Raw genomic sequence first — 16,335 nt, forward strand, 5'->3', positions numbered from 1 at the left:
TGATCTTATCTTGAGATTCTTCATTTAATTACATGCGCAAAAAACTTTTTTCCAAATGAGTTTACATTCACAGGCACTGGGGGTTAGGACTTGGATTTACCTTCTGGGGGCCACAATTCAACCCACTACGGAATATCACTTCCATGTTTAAAATCTTTCAGTGACTCTACTGTTTTAGAGTAAAATATGAATTCTTTTAGATAGGCCTACAGAACCCTAAGGATTTGACCCCAGTCTAACTCATTCCCTCCCCTGCTTCACTTACTATGCTCTAGCCACAAAAACCTTCTTTTAGAATTTCTTCCTGGCCATGCTTTTCTATGCTAAGGTCTTTGCACACTGGTACCTCTGCTGTGCACGCTCTTCCTCCCGCTGCTTTCTCTAGCTACCTCTATCTCGTCCTCAGGTCCTTTTTCTCTGATCCTCAAACAAAAATTATCCTAATACACATTTAAATATTATAAAGCTGCATTAATGAAAACAGTGTCTTCAGAAAAAGAGGAGTAGATAAATATAGCATATACATACTATGGAAACCTATACAATTGTTTTGTTTTGTTTTAAAAATAAGGTCTGTCTATATGCACTGATATGAAAAGATCTCCAAAAGTATTAAGTGACAAAAGCAAGTTGAGATCACATGCATAGCATGATTCCATTTGTATTAATAAAAAGAGCAAAACCAGAAATGTCTACATAGCTTCATGTATATATGGAAACACATAAGAAAACCAGAATAATATTTCCCAACTGTTGACAGTTGGAAGAAAGGCGGGGGAAGTAACGAGGGGAAGAAAGTGTCTTTCATGTTTCCTTTTGATATTTCTGTAACTCTTCAAACCATGTGCAAAGAAAATAGTACATATCACTTGTGTAAAAATGAATAATAAAGGCAGAAATAAAAAAGTAAAAACAGTATATTGATTCAGGAATGCACAAACAGAAAAGTAGAACAGAATAAAAAGGTTAGAAACAGGTGCACACATATCAGAGATTTTGTATTTAGTAGAGGAGACCTCTCAAATCAGCCATGAGAGGATCAGCTCTTTAATAAACAGTACTGAGGCATGAGACTGGCAATTTGCTGCCAGGGGCTGGGAGAGGCAGGTAACAGATTCCGACCCTTAACCCCTCACCAAAACTTGGATGAAGGAAAGAGCTAAATAGAAAAATAAAATTATGAGAAATAATGCAAGAATATACAAGATAATGTATTTTATAATATAGTTACATGCTGCTTCACAACGGGGATCCTTTCTGAGAAATGCACCGTGAGGTGATTTTGTCATTGTGTGAACATCACAGAGTGCACTTACACAGACCTAGATGGTACAGCCGACTACTCACCGAGGCTCTACGTACAGCTTGCGGCTCCTAGGCTACAAGCCTGGACAGCAAGGTACTGTACTGAATACTGTAGGTGACTAACACAGTGGTAAATATTTGTGTATTTAAACGTAGAAAAGGTACAGTAAAATATGGTATAAAAGATAAAACACAGCACACCTGTATTTGTAGGCCTAGAAGGTGCCCTGGGTGAGTCAAGGAATGGCAGGGCTAATAAAGGAGATAAACATGTAGGGACAAATTATGAAGGACTCTTTAAGCCACACAATACATTCATAGTCAATGACAGTATAGATTGAACATTAGTGTCATCAATTAAACTTCCAGTCTAAACTTTTTCCCTATAAAAATGTACAAACTCAGTTATAGAGAGTTTTCTAATGTCAAGAATTCATTAAAATTTAATTGTACTGCCTCATGTCTTTGGCCAGGTGGAAAAGCTGGTTTCAGCAGGGTGCACATGAGGCCAAGATAGCAGATGCGACTCTTTGGTAGGCCTGCTTTCATCGCTGTAACGCGCGTCCAGCTGTCTGGCAACCTTGCACTGGGGCTCACAATAGGAATGGGTGAGGGAGTGTGTCAGAGTTTATGCAGATCCGCCAGAAAGAGTTCAAAACATTTGGGTTTGGGGGGCATATCAACATCTTCATCTTCCTTAACAGAAGACAACTTAACAAATAGGGAACCTTTTGCTACAATACGCTCTCACCAGCAGAGTCAATACCAAAAGTGCAATCTTTATAAAATCTGTGTAAGTTCTTTCATGGGTGTTCCTGCTTGTGGTGCACATCTGTTTGTTTTCTTGACTTAAGTTGCACATTACAAATTCACTCAGTACACGGATGGAAAATATTACTGAGAACATGGACTGCAGCTGTCCTTTCCATAGTCTGATATTGTTTGCAACTCTGCCTTGTACACGCTTTTTTAGCTTAAACTAAAAATGATTTCTTACGTGTGGTCACTAAGTCTCAAAAATCCCATTTTCTCAACAGCTATAACTATGGGCTTCGGCAGACTTAGGTTTTCATTTGATACTTTGGCTATTTCTCCTAGCCATTTCCTCCTACCTGGACCTGCTGCCCTATTTCAGCTCACTACAAAGAAGTTTTGGGAGCAATCTTGTCCTTTCATTATCGACACAAACACAGTCCAGTAACATGGACTTGCAACAAACAATGTTGTTGGCACAGTGGACTGGATCTTCCTGGCTCATTTTAGGAAACAACATTGTTTTCTCCTCTCATGTTAACTGTGGCTGATGAAAGAGCTTACAAAGTTGAGTGCCCTGTAGGGAACATCTCTTGGCCACATCTGTTGGCCATATGAAATAGGGCATGGACCGAATCGAGATGCTGGTGTGGCTCAGGGTTACGCCTACCTGCCACTCTCATGAAAGATCTACAGACTAGCTTGTAGGGTTTTCTGCTTTGTTTCTGTCCTTGTGTCACTAGTTCTATGCAGTAGTCAAGCTAACTCAACTTAATGACATCATTCTGGACTGTGGGATATATAACATAATTAAGCCTAGCACAACTCTCTTTGGGTTAAATATTGTATGACTTTCTTTGGGATAGATTTAATTGTAATTAAACCAGAGTATTTCACTCTCTCTGCATAATGTTTTAATGTACTTGTTTCTGGTGACCTTCATTTTCTTTTTTTTTTTTTGAGGGGTAGGGGTTATATCTTTATCTAATTATAGTCATTTTGTGTTTATTCCTTCTTCCAAGGTATTAACCACGTCTCCAAAAATACTGAGGAATATGGACGTGTCCTCCAAAAATGCTGGTTGGTTTCATTTAGTGTGACCCAGTACCTTACTGGGCACTTAGAAATATTGATCTCTCTTGTGCTTGCTGCGCAGATCAGTGACTCAGATTTTGGCCATAGTTAATTAATTATATTTAGCTTTTGTCATGGTGATACAGATATGGCATTCAAATCATCTACGAAAGTGGTGAATCTATGTCCTCTATAGCATACAAGTCATATCTGCATTAATTCCAATTTGAATCTACATTGACTATTTGTAAGTATTCATAAATCACTGCTTTATTCTAAGACATATTTGTACAATGTGATATACTATAACCATCCTTGTGTAGCCTTTGAAGACTAAATGGAAAAGGCTTAATAAACAACCTTTCCAATCAACCAGAGTCAGGGTTTATCCCACAGGAAATCACATGGCATTCTTTTCTCCCATCCCCACAACTGTACAAATTGGAATTGCTTTGTGAATTGATTACTGCCTTGATAATAAGATTTAGATTATATTTTTTACTGTTTATTGTTAAAGAATGAAAAAAAAGAGTGCAAAACACTCAGGAAATACATAGTATAGGTTTTGTTTCCTTGTTGAATGCTATTATAAGTTCAGAAGGGCCTTAAATCTGATTGGATTCCATCATTGCCGTACGTGGGTATTCATGGACTGAGTGACTCTGACAAGGAAATAAAATATGCTTCATCTACTAACTGGTAGTGGTATTTTATGTATTTATGAAGAACAACAATATTTGAAATTAAATAAATACTAAGGATTTTGAGATGCTGTGTGGCCATTGCAACAAATATTTAATCAAAATCAAAAGTAACCCTGCAATACTCTTCTCAGTGCAAGGATTATAATGATGTTACATAGGAAGTGTCCCTAAAATACCACAGAAGTACCCCTGCCTTGTTACTGATGGGGAAGAAATTTCAATAGTGCTACACAGGAAATGTCCCTGAAAGGCTGTTGATGGGGCAGCAGTATTTAATGGTGCTCCACAGGAAGTACCTGTCCACTGATACTGCTGAGACAATGTCAAAGCACTGAACGATGGAGAATGTTTTCAACTTGGTGCCAGGCAAAAGGTGACTTTTATTGCCAAAAAGAGACTGAAAATACCCTTCCTGCTGCCAGAGTATGCTTAGAATGCTACAAAATGCAGAGAAAGTGCTGATTGTGCCAAAAAGAATGGAGAGAAGAGGGAGCCCTCCTGCATGAAAGAGTTGCAGGGCCCAGCAAATAGACCAAAGCCATATATGAGGCTAACATGTAAAGCAGGCAGCCAGCATTTTGGTAAACTAAGCAAAAATCTCTGCAAAGGTTCAATGTGAAGTAAACATTAAGCTGTTGCAGATAGGAAGACCAAGACATATCAAAAAGGACCCAGAAATCAGAAAGTCATATCCCAGTATGAAAGAAACAAGGTAGGGAGGGCATTTGCAGCAAACCAAAGAGGCTCCAAGAAACAGGACCAACAAAAGAGAAGAAAGTTCAGAGTGAGCCAGCGTAGATACCATTCCTATGCTATGAGAGCTGAGAGGCTTTTTATTAAATCCTTACTGAGAAGGGCATGAAGACAGAAGTCTGAACACCATTGAGTGATACTTATGGTCATTCAAGAGTAAAGGTAGCCTCATGATAACTGAAAGTAAAACCCATTTAGTTTCCATTCCAGAAACTAGGGTTAATCCCTCAACAAATCCTTCTATGGTCTTCAAAAAGTCCTGATTTAAAATCTCTTCCAGATATTGTAGTTGATAGAAATTTGGATAGACTATAGTTGACTATTACAGTTAAGATTCTGGTGTCCTGAGTGGGAAAAATTAGGCATTATGCCCTCACCATTCTTTGGAGCATAAATTTATCTGTGAATGCAACATGGGGATCCAATAGGCCAGATGTTCCATCCTATTCAACAACTTGAGGTTACCTGGTCATTCCTTTCCAGGAAAACAACAAGATCAGCGTAAGAGTCAAGATGATCAACCTCTGGTTTCGGTTTCCTAAAAGCCCCAGCACAGACCTCTGTAACCTGGCCAGTGAGTTTCTATGATCAGTGGTAAGAAAATTAACTGGTAATATTTCTTAAGTTGTATGGAGTTGGCCTAGCAAATATTCTGATGTGAGGTCAAATGGTGAGGGTCTATAAATGAATGACTTTATATCCTCCATGCTGCCTAAATTCCTGATGATTCCTGATGCTGATCTATATCTCTCTTTCTTTTACTATACTTATCACTTCTAATAAACTGTGTGATTACTTATTATATCTGTTGTTGGGTGTCTGTCTCCCCTCATTGTTGGAATTTATGCTTTGGACTTGTTCATTGATATATCCCGAAGACCCACAAAAGTGCCCCATACAAAGTAATTGCTCAAAATATATTTATTAAAAGTGTTGAATGAATAAAGTTATCAACCCCAGTATTATAGCTCATCCTCTCTCTAAGCCACTTCTACCTAGTTAATTCTATTCCCACGGACCTAAGCCCAATGGATTTGTGAATGACTCATTTCCTTATCAAAACAAGAACTCCCCTCTTATTTCTCTATTACATTCTTGGAACAACTTTTTGTAATCCCTTGCATTTCTACATTTACAGTCATTTCATATTTCTCATTTTTTATCATCCCTGTATCCATTTGCATATCCTACATACGAGTTCTACATAATGGCCCCTGTTATATTATTTCCACATGTTACACCACAGTCTAAAACGGGAATAGCATTTAGGCATCACCTTGCTTGCCAACTCAAGTTGTTTGGTAAATGTTTCCCCGAGGGTTGTGTTGAGAAGGATTCTGGTGCCACTCTGAACGCATTCTGCATTTGAACAGGGATACCTGTCATGGAATAGGTAACAATGGCATGTCATTCCCGCTCTAAACCCTCATCAGCTCATACATTTAATGTGGCAAACTCCTTATAGGTCCCAAGTTTTAGTTATTTCCTCACTAGTATCTTTAATATAAAAGTTTTAAAACAAGTTTCCTCAAAAATATTTTTATCATGCTTTTATCCCCTCACTTAATAATTTATAATGGCTCCTACTGTTATCATGTCAAGTCGTATCTTTAAATTCTAGACTGATCACTACTGAAACACCCATTCTCAGTGATTTAACCGTTTATGCTTTCCCTACCCAGAATCCTTGCTGTATCCAAAGCGTCTTCCTGTTTTGCTCCCATGTCTTACTTGACACTGTCCAAGTCTCCTTATACCATGCTGCATCCTGCACCTGAAACAGTTGCCCTCCCTCTCTTTCCTAAATGCTTCCCTCATCTTTCAGGAAAATGACTTCTTCATGGAAACTTTCTTTAATTAACCAAAGTTCATACCACCATTGACACGTCACACCATCACCCTACTCCTCTTCCAGACTCCTGCACTAAGCCTTACTTTTTTTAAAACATGATTTTGTACATAGAGCTATAACTTAAACAGGCAGGGCTGAACTATATATGCCGTGTTTCCCTGAAAATAAGACCGGGTCTTACATTAAGTTTTGTTTCAAAAAATGCATTAGGGCTTATATTCAGGGGATGTCATCCTGAAAAATCATGCTACGGCTTATTTTCAGGTTAGGTCTTATTTTCGGGGAAACATGGTAGAAGGCACCTGTGTTTCTCCCTAGTGCTGGTGTCTGGCTTTAGCATGTAGAGGGAAATAATCCACACTGATTACAGACTAAGCCATACCACTTTCCCCTCCTGTTCAAAGCACTGTAGACATACCCAGTAACGAAGCACAATAGATTTACAAGTTGGAGGTGACAGGGGTTGGCACTGTCCTGACTTGAGGGCCAGGTGTCTGGAAACTGCAGTGGTTATGAGTTAAAATAGGCCTGTATCCATCAATCTCAAATTCTTGCAAACAGTCAAGATCGGTCCGAGAAGAACCATGAGAAATATACCACAGCAAATAACTGAAACTCAGGTGTCTAAAAAAGCTTAAGTTTAAAGAAATTTACTATTTTCTAGAATCCATCCAAATTCTTTAAGATCTGCAAAAGGTGCTTATCCTCTTCATGCACTTAAGGAGAAAACTATAATACTTTGTAGCTGTAAATGGGGTGGTTGTGGAGTTAAAGATAACAAAGCCCAGGCAGATCATAATTTTAGAATCTGAGAGCTAGAAGTGTTTTGTGGCTGCTCACCTCAAAGAAAGGCACTCTAATCTTATCTAAACTGCCCTCATCTACTGTCTCCAGCCTTATCAAGAAAAACTCATGGATTTGAGCCCTTAAAGAGTCCTTCAGAATACACTGAACACCTACAATATTGTAGTTATAAATCAAGGCCCAGGGAATTTAATACTAGACACTTCCTTGGGGGGATTTTCAGTATCATAGTGAAGACAGCCCTATAATTACACAATTTTATTATCATGATATAAATTCAAGATGATAGTATCATCTTGATACTATGAACAAGAGACAATGAAAAAAACAAAGGTGTACTTAACCCAGGACTTTCTGCAAGAGGTAACAGTCAAAGTGGGTCTTCATATTCAAGTCAGAGTTCACTAGATAAGGGAAGATAGTTGAGAGAAGTTTGTGTTTTTGCTTGTTTGTTTGTTTGTTTTAAGGTATTATGCTAGGTAAAAGAAGATAGTTGAGAGAAGTATATTTCTTTAAGGCAGTATGCTCTCATTATGAAGATACAAAAGAAGTAGGACAAAGTTCATCTCCGTAAGAGTCTTCCAGTGTTATTGTGGAGATGAGTTAGATCTAGGAATAAATAACTGCAACTTAACGTGGTACTGGTAAGAACCTTGGTAGTTCAGAGGCAGAAGTGGAGGGCAGGGAGAGAAATTAAGTAAGGGTGTGTCATTACTGTGACATATGAGGTAGGTCTTGAAATAAAGGCAGAATTGCACCATGCAAAAATAGTTGGAACAGCATATGCCAGGGAATGGAAGTGAGAAAACTCAAGGAATGTACAGGATACATGGAGTACTATTTACATTGAAATAGGATGTCTGAAGAAGAGTAATAAGGGATGGTTTCAAAGGCAAGTTGGGCTCCAATTGTGGGTAATAGTGCCTGTCAGGATAAGGTGATTGGTCTCGGTCATGTAAACCATGGAGAGCCGCTGGCGACTTTTGAGTGAGACAGTAATATGATCAGTTACTCATTAGATAGGAGAAGTATATCAGACACAATAGAGACAAGGAGAGATGGAATTGAGAAGCTGCTTTGAAAGTACTGTTTTTGTGTAGGGGAGAAATAAAGAACACAGGCAGTGCAATAACAATGAGAAGGAAATAATGACTTCAGGAAATGTTGCAGCGTATGATTTAACAGAATTGCAAACCAGGTGCATTTGTCTTCAGGTGTGGTTGTCATTTGTGGGGAGGGGGCTCTCTCTTCTTATTCTTGCACTCCCTTAACTGCAAATGGGCCCTAGACCTAGAATATTGCAATCATTCAGTTAATAATAAAAGAACTCCTAATTTACTCATCCCAAAGGCTGGCTTCTAAGTTTCTACTCTAAAATTTCAACTTATTATACATAGATATACTAGAAATTGGATGCCCCCTACCCCTTGTAAGACAGCCTCATAGAGCTGCTCTGATGAGATAAGAATAAAGTGGGTAGTGCATAAAAGATAACTGACATGTATACATTTATTAGTATTATTAGCGAAGTTCTTGTCTGTCAGTGGCTGTGTATAGGATTCATAAAAGGTCAATGTCAGTAAGAGAGATAAGGTTCTTAGTACTTAGCATCATGCTTGCCCCTCACTGAACTTGGCTTACAGAAATAGGTTGGGGATGGGATGCTAGATGGGCAATTCGGGAGACTCCTACTCATTAAATGATGTCTAAATATGTACTAAGCATGGCAGAACACATGGAAGATTCCTGAAAGTTTTGTCCCCCAAGAGCTTCTAAGCCAACTTAGTAATATAAAATTAATATACGCACGAAGTGACTTTTGACCAAGACCAATTAGTGCTGATGAATGTGGTTCATACTTGAAGCACAAAAAATAATGGAGAAGAAAAACTTAACATGTTCATCATTTTTTGTTTGCCATCTGCTGTAGTTAACCCTTGTCAAAGCTCTGATTAAACCACTATGGTTTAAGAAGACTGTTTTTGGTTCTGGGTCCCTTCCTTCTATCCCACACCACCCCGGCATGTTGCCCTTGGCCCTTTGCTTTTTTTCTCTTACAGACTCCATGGTTGCTTCCTAAAGGTCTAACATTAACCTGACCCTTCCGGTTAGCATCACGCTTTCTTTATGATATTTGTGGGACTTCAACATGAACCAGACAGACAGGAACTTTAAACTCTGTCGTTGCCCTTCCTTGACACTTCCAACAAGTTAATTGTCTGCTTGCCTTCCTGGAATTACTTTAATTACATGCCATTAGTGACCATTAATAAATGCAAGTGTGCTTGATTTTCACAAATCTTACTTTTCTTACTCTCTGCAGAACTCCATCAAAGCTTTCACATGTGGTCAAAACAGAAAGTGAGGCATCTAAGCACATTCACATTTAACCTTTGAGGCTAAAGTGAAAAATAAAAGATAATTCATGAACGGGCTAATTGTTTTCCACTGCTTCTGACACTGGCCAGCATGCTCTCCGTAGTGGTTACATATATATATGCAGCATGCTCATTTATAAGACAGCAAAGTTAAAAGGGGTTGAGAAATAAAAGCTGCCTAATTGCTGCTATTATCTCAACTCAAGGAGAGAATTGCTGGGTGACATTATGAAGATCGAAAAACCATTGAAGATTTTATTGATGGAACACTTTTGCTCTAACTTCAAGCCACAGAAAAAGAAGGTCATGATTTCAGGTTTTATGAGCACCTGCTTCGGCATTTACATAGAAAGAGCTGAACTATGAGGAGACTGAGCCAATATTCTCTCTGCCACAGCTTACTTGATTACATCACGATATCAGGTACAAAAACAGGTTATCCAGTAATGTCTTTTGGTCAGCTTTACCAATGAAGTAAACTGCAAGCTTGAGAAAGTGAATTGTATAAAGAATGGTTAGTTTTAGTTACATGCTCCTCACTAGATCAGTTCAAGAGAGAGAGAGAGAAAGAGAGAGAGAGAGAGAGAGAGAGAGAGAGAGAGAGAAAGGAAAAAATCATGTTAAAAATGTTGAATTCTATGGATATTTAGGTATTTCCAGAATAATTCTCTTGCTTATTTTTTTCTCTTGCTTATTAAAACATTAAATGGACTAAATTTATTTGTAATGGTAGCAATATGCTCTTCTCCAATATAAAGTGATGACATTAATGCTAAATTACTGGAATTTGTGGTTTGAGTTTTTTTGAGTGTGTGGTGAAATAGGTTATGCCAGGTCATTCATGATCTTTCCCTGCTGTAGACTAATGGCAACACTTGAGAGAAAGCTGGCCAGGGTTGAGCTTAGTACCTGGGCTCTTAGTAGCTATGGAAAGGCAATTTAAATATGTTACCCCATCCAGGTAAGCCCGAGAAGGTGTCATCGTTAGCATCCAAGTGTTCTTCATTGCATACGCTACCCAGGTTATTAGGACGGGACTGATAACATAATGTACATGTGGCTTCCTGTAAGAGTTTATGTAGTATTTAAAAACACTAATTTTGGGGAGGAATAAAACCCCAAATATTGTAATTAATCCTAGGGAAAGGATATATTTTCCTGAAACTATGGAAATATCTAGTTTGTGAATCTAGTCAATAAATTTTGGTTAAATGAATTAATATCTTAGGGAAAATAAAATATATTCCACTTTATAGAATGTCAGTTTTCTGTTTTATCCATATCGTTCCAACATCATGAAACTTTAATCATACAATATGACCTTTTTACATGACTACTAATTATTACTGTTTCCTCCTTCTTCAAATGCTAACATATTTTTGGATGAAAGACAGACCTATACTTAAAGATATCATCTGCCCAAGGCCTCTTGGTAAAGGAGGGAGGTGAAGGTGTGCTAAGACAGTGAATGGATCAGTCATGAAAAACATCTGAGCTGAAAGAGGAGTCATCTTAGGCTGGGGTGAATGGGTCCATGGGAAAAATATAAAACAACTGACTGAATTAAATCAGACAGCATGCTTGTGGCGTGCTAGCTATAGTCTCTATTCATGTTTCTTCACCCCTGTTCCCAGTTTTTATTTCTAAAATGACTCCAGGTGTTCTTGGTTTTGTTTTGTTTTTGTAGGAGACAAGAGCATGGGAGAGGTTGCAGGTAGGACAATAGATATGTGGAAGAAATAGAACATAATTCTAAGCTGATTCTAAACTCTATTATTGATTTGTGTTTAATTGAATCTGAAAATAATGTATGTCAAAATCTCATATGCTCCACATACACAAAATTAAGTCCATCTCTTTTTATCAAATAAAAGCTTATATTTTAAGATTGTAAAGGTGACCTAAAATTCTTCTTAAAGAAAACAAGATAAACAAAGCCCCCTCCCAACTTGATCCTAAGTAAATTTTGCAGTTTATTTCTCCACCAATCCTCCCATGAAATCTATATTTCAACTAATCAACTGTGTCGAGAGTACTCCTGACTGACTGCATGAATGAATGAAGCATCAACATCTCAAATAGAGAATGCTTTCCTATCTCTCTGCCTTTGCTTAGAATGTTCTACCTAGGGTTTCCAGGTGGGAATTCCCACCTGTTCTCAGGAATATTTTTCGCTTTCCCATTCCCTAATCCCGAGAAAAGTTGATCAGGAAATCAGGAAAATCGGCTCCTTGAACCCAGGTGGTTGGTACTATCGACCATCACTTTGTGGAAATGATTCATTGCAGAGAACAGAAAACAGTTTATATCTCAGGATTCCAGAATGGGAACAGAAAGCGAAAAAAATTCCTGAGAACGGGCAGGAATTCCCACCTGGAAACCCTACCCCTACCTAGCTTCTCTCTTGGAATATGCCCATGTCTCTCTTTCAAGATCTATTAGGTTGGTATAAAAGTAATTGCGGTTTTTGCAATTATTTTCAACATTTTAAACCGCAATTACTTTTGCACCAACCTAACAGCATAAGTGTCACCTTTCCTGTGTTACAAACTTTCCCCAACAATTCTCTTTGTTCTAACCACCTGTTCTATACCATCTCCCACTACAGACACCCCATTTAGCAGCATAATTGTAAGCCACTTGAGGGAAGTGCTAACTACTTGCTAGGCACTTGTATTAGTCAGGATGAGCTCCATTATGCAAGTCACAAACTGACCCCAAATCTCAATGACTTAATACTTACATGACAAAGCAATTTCTTGCTTATACTTTATGGCAAGTGTGGGAACTCTGCTCTACATAGTCACTCAGGGATCCAAGTTGATGGAGATTCCATCATCCTGTAGCTATGCCATTTAGAGCACAGGCCTACTTGATTGCCATAAAATCATGCCATAAAGTCAGACCATAAAACCATGGAAAACTACATATGGGCTACCACACCTTCAGTCCAAAAGTGACACACTCATCTCCCACTCATACGTCATTGTCTAGAATTGGTCATAGTGCCCTGCCTAATTGCAAAGACGCCAAGAAATATGGAGAACAAAGGGAATATATGCTGGGCATTACTGTCTTTGCCTTGAAATATTGTTAAAATATCCATACTCCTCAAAGTGATCTGCAGATTAAATTCTATTGACATCAAAATCCCAATGGCAGACTTTTTTTTTTTAACAAAAGTAGAAAAAGCAATCCTAAAATTCATATACAACCACAAAAGACCTGGAATAGCCAAAACAATCTTCACCAAAAAAAAAGAACAAAGCTAGAGGTATCACACTTCCTGATTTTAAAATATATTGCAAAGTTACAGTAATTAAAATAGTATGGTAGTGGCATAGAGATAGACATAAAGACCAATGGAACAAAATAGAGAGCCTAGAAATAAACCCAATCATATGGGCAACTGATTTTCAATAAGGGTGCCAAGAATACACAATGGGAAAGGATAGCCTCTTCAATAAATTGTGCTGGGAAAACTGGATCTCCACATACAAAAGAATAAAATCAGACCCCTATCTTACACCATACATAAAAGTCAACTCAAAATGGATTGAAGACTTAAATGTATGACCTGAAACTATAAAACTCCCATAAGAAAACATAGGAGAAAAATGTCATGATGTTGGTCTTGGCAATTATTTTTTAGATATGACACCAAAAGTATAGGCAACAAAAGTGAAAATCGACAAGTGGGACTACATCAAACTAAAACGCTTCTACACAGCATAAGAAACAATGAACAGTGTAAAAAGACAACCTATGGAACAGAAGAAAATAATTGCAAGCCATATATCTGATAAAGGATTAATTTCCGAAATACTTAAGGAGCTCCTAAATTCAATAGCAAAAACAAAACAAACAAACAAATGAAAAAACAAATAGCCCAATTAAAAAATGGGCAAAGGACCTGAATTTCTCCAAAGAAGACATACAAATGGACACCAGGTAGATGAAAAGATGCTCAATATCACTAATCATTAGGCAAATGCAAATCAAAACCCTGATGAGATATCAACTCACACCTGTCAGAATGGTTCTCATTAAAAAAAACAAAACAAAACAAAACACGTAGGTTTTGGAGTAATTTAAACCCTATGTGCTATCGTGGGAATGTAAAATGGCGTAGCTGCTATGAAAAAAAGCTTGGAGGTTTCTCAACAAATTAAAAATAGAACTACCATATGATCCAGCAATCCCACGTCTGAGTACATATTCAGAAGATTTCAAATAAGAATCTCAAAACAATATCTTCACTCCCAGGTTCACTGCAGCATTATTTACAATAGCCAGAAAACAGCCTAAATGTCCATCAATGGGTGAATGGATAAAGAAAATGTGGTATATACATAGAGGAAATGTCAGTCAGCCCTCAAAAAGAAGGAAATCCTATTTGCGACAACACATATGAACTGGGAAGGCATTATGTTAAGTGAAATAAACCAATCACAGAAGGACAAATACTTCATAATTCCACTTATATGAGGTATCTAAATTAGTCAAACTTATAGAAAGTGGTTCCTAGGGATAGGAGGAAGGGGAAATAGGGAGTTGTTCATGGGTACATAGTTACAGTTATACAAGATAAATAAGTTCTAGAGATCTGCTATACAGTATAATGCCTATTGTTAACAATACAATATTGTGCACTTAAAATTTCATTAAGAGGGTAAAAGATGTTCTTACCACAAAACAAAAACAAAGGCTAAAACAAAACAAAGGAACGCAAGGAAACTTGTGGAGGTGATGGATATATTTATTGCCTTGATAATGGCAATGATATCATGCATGTATGCATATGTCCAAACTCATCAAATGGCATACGTTATAATTGTGCAGTTTTTGTCTATCAATTATATTTCAATAAAACTGCAAAAAACACTCTATTAAGCACTGGGGAAACAAAAATAATTAAGACTTCATCACTTCTTGCACGTAGCATGTTCCATAGGTATTGAGTAGTTTTAATAAAATTAGTACCTATCAGAGTGATGTTATATAAATGAACATTTCATTAAGGTCAAACAAGTGTCTTGGAGAAAAATTATATTTTAAGATTATTCTTTGGAGTCATGTAACATTTGTAACAAAAAATACACTCATAAGTTTAAGACTTAAGGCTATGTACCTTTTGATGTGTGCAATAACGTCTGGGATACTTAGAAATAAAAGTCTTTGCAATTTATGTTTATGGTAATTTCATGGGAAAATAGAAAAGATCCCCAATATATTGAGCAAACATTCCACAACTAATTAGGCCATTTACTCCTCACTCCACTTCTCTTCCAAATTGAAAGGAAGGAGATTCTGACCCCAGTGGCGACAGGGAGGGTCTGTATTCCTCCAGGCTCAGTTGTAAGCCTTTCTCAGGCAGCCTGAGGGCTTCTTCCGGACCCAGTTCACTCCACAAGCCTACAAACAAGGCGACAAGCTGACAGGAACGAAGCCAGGATTCTTGGCCTTCTATTCTATTTTATGAGCCAAAGGGAAAGGAGGCCACCTTCCGAAGTCCAGCCAGCTAGAAATTAAGCCTCCGTCCCCTCCTCTTCCTTTACTCTAGCCAGACAGCCTGTGGACAGCCTTCTTAGGCTTCCGGCTATCCTGGCCAGCTGGGAAAGGAACGGCCTTTCCAGACCCCTGTGCGCTCGCCAATAAGCCTTTTTCCCCCCCACTTGAGAGCTGGAATTGGGAGATTACAAAGCCACCGTCACAAAACGATCACTAATAGAAGTCTTAAGAAACTAAGGGGGAAGAAAGAGTTTATGGGTCAAAGAAAAGAAAGTAGAGGGTTTCTAGCAGGGTAGTCATGGTTTTCCATAGTTTGTTGATAATCAAAGAAAACCTTTTTCCTTCCAAAAGACCCCAGGCAGGCTGGGAAGACATGTTTCTGAAATCCATTCAGAGCCACATCTCATTAGTTTTATTTTATGAGAAGTTTTCGTTTTGAGTATTAATCCCAATTCTCTAATGCACAAAAAATGTAAGTTACTACTTTATAAAGAGTTGTACACATTGGTACCAGATCTCTGTTTCACATATAGACTTCCAGGGACTTGGTGAGAAAGCAGCTATAGACACTCGTTATTTCAGATTGTATCAATGTGTGCTGGGGACTCAAGTGTGATTATTGGATTCAACCTGTGATATAGATCTTTTCCAGGATTGACCTTACTGTCTTATGGCCCAGGAGCCTCCCAGGCCCAGCCATAGACCTCTCTCAAATAGGGCTGACTCTGATTTGTCCTGGTCTTATCAAGGGTCCACTGGGTTCCACAAGTCACACATGTCCAGGGCTGTTGGGGACTGGCACCAAAGCTTCTTCTGCAGTGGCCAAGGGGAAAGGCCCAGAGCATAGCAGATATGGCAGAGTGGTATGGCTAGTGTGGGGCCACCATACCTTCCCACAGAGGACTGCCTGGCTTCTCCTCTCATGCCTGTCCCCATTCCTAAGGCCACCAACAGTATTAGCGAAGTATTTTTTCCTCAGGCTAAATCTTTTTTTCTGGGAAGCTCCCATGACACTGTGGGGACAGCACTGTCTAATTGTGTTTACTTACTGTTTCTGATGCTAGCTCCTAGACAAGGCAAAAATGTATGCATCAGTTCTTCCTCCAGAAAAATGGATCTGTACTCTATGTCTACAGAGTTATCAGCAACCAGGCAAGTAGTTCTTGACAGAATAAAAGCACATTTAACCCTAAAAGTGAAT

General features: G+C 38.3%; 1 protein-coding gene across 10 annotated transcripts in view; it reads right to left on the minus strand.

The window, feature by feature from the left end:
- Nucleotides 1-16,335, minus strand: part of SEMA6D (semaphorin 6D) — a 560,420-nt gene that overhangs the window by 279,668 nt on the left and 264,417 nt on the right. The gene's annotated exons all lie outside the window — the stretch shown is intronic.

The sequence above is a fragment of the Rhinolophus sinicus genome, linkage group LG03 (assembly GCF_036562045.2).
Source record: "Rhinolophus sinicus isolate RSC01 linkage group LG03, ASM3656204v1, whole genome shotgun sequence".
Lineage (NCBI taxonomy): Eukaryota > Metazoa > Chordata > Mammalia > Chiroptera > Rhinolophidae > Rhinolophus > Rhinolophus sinicus.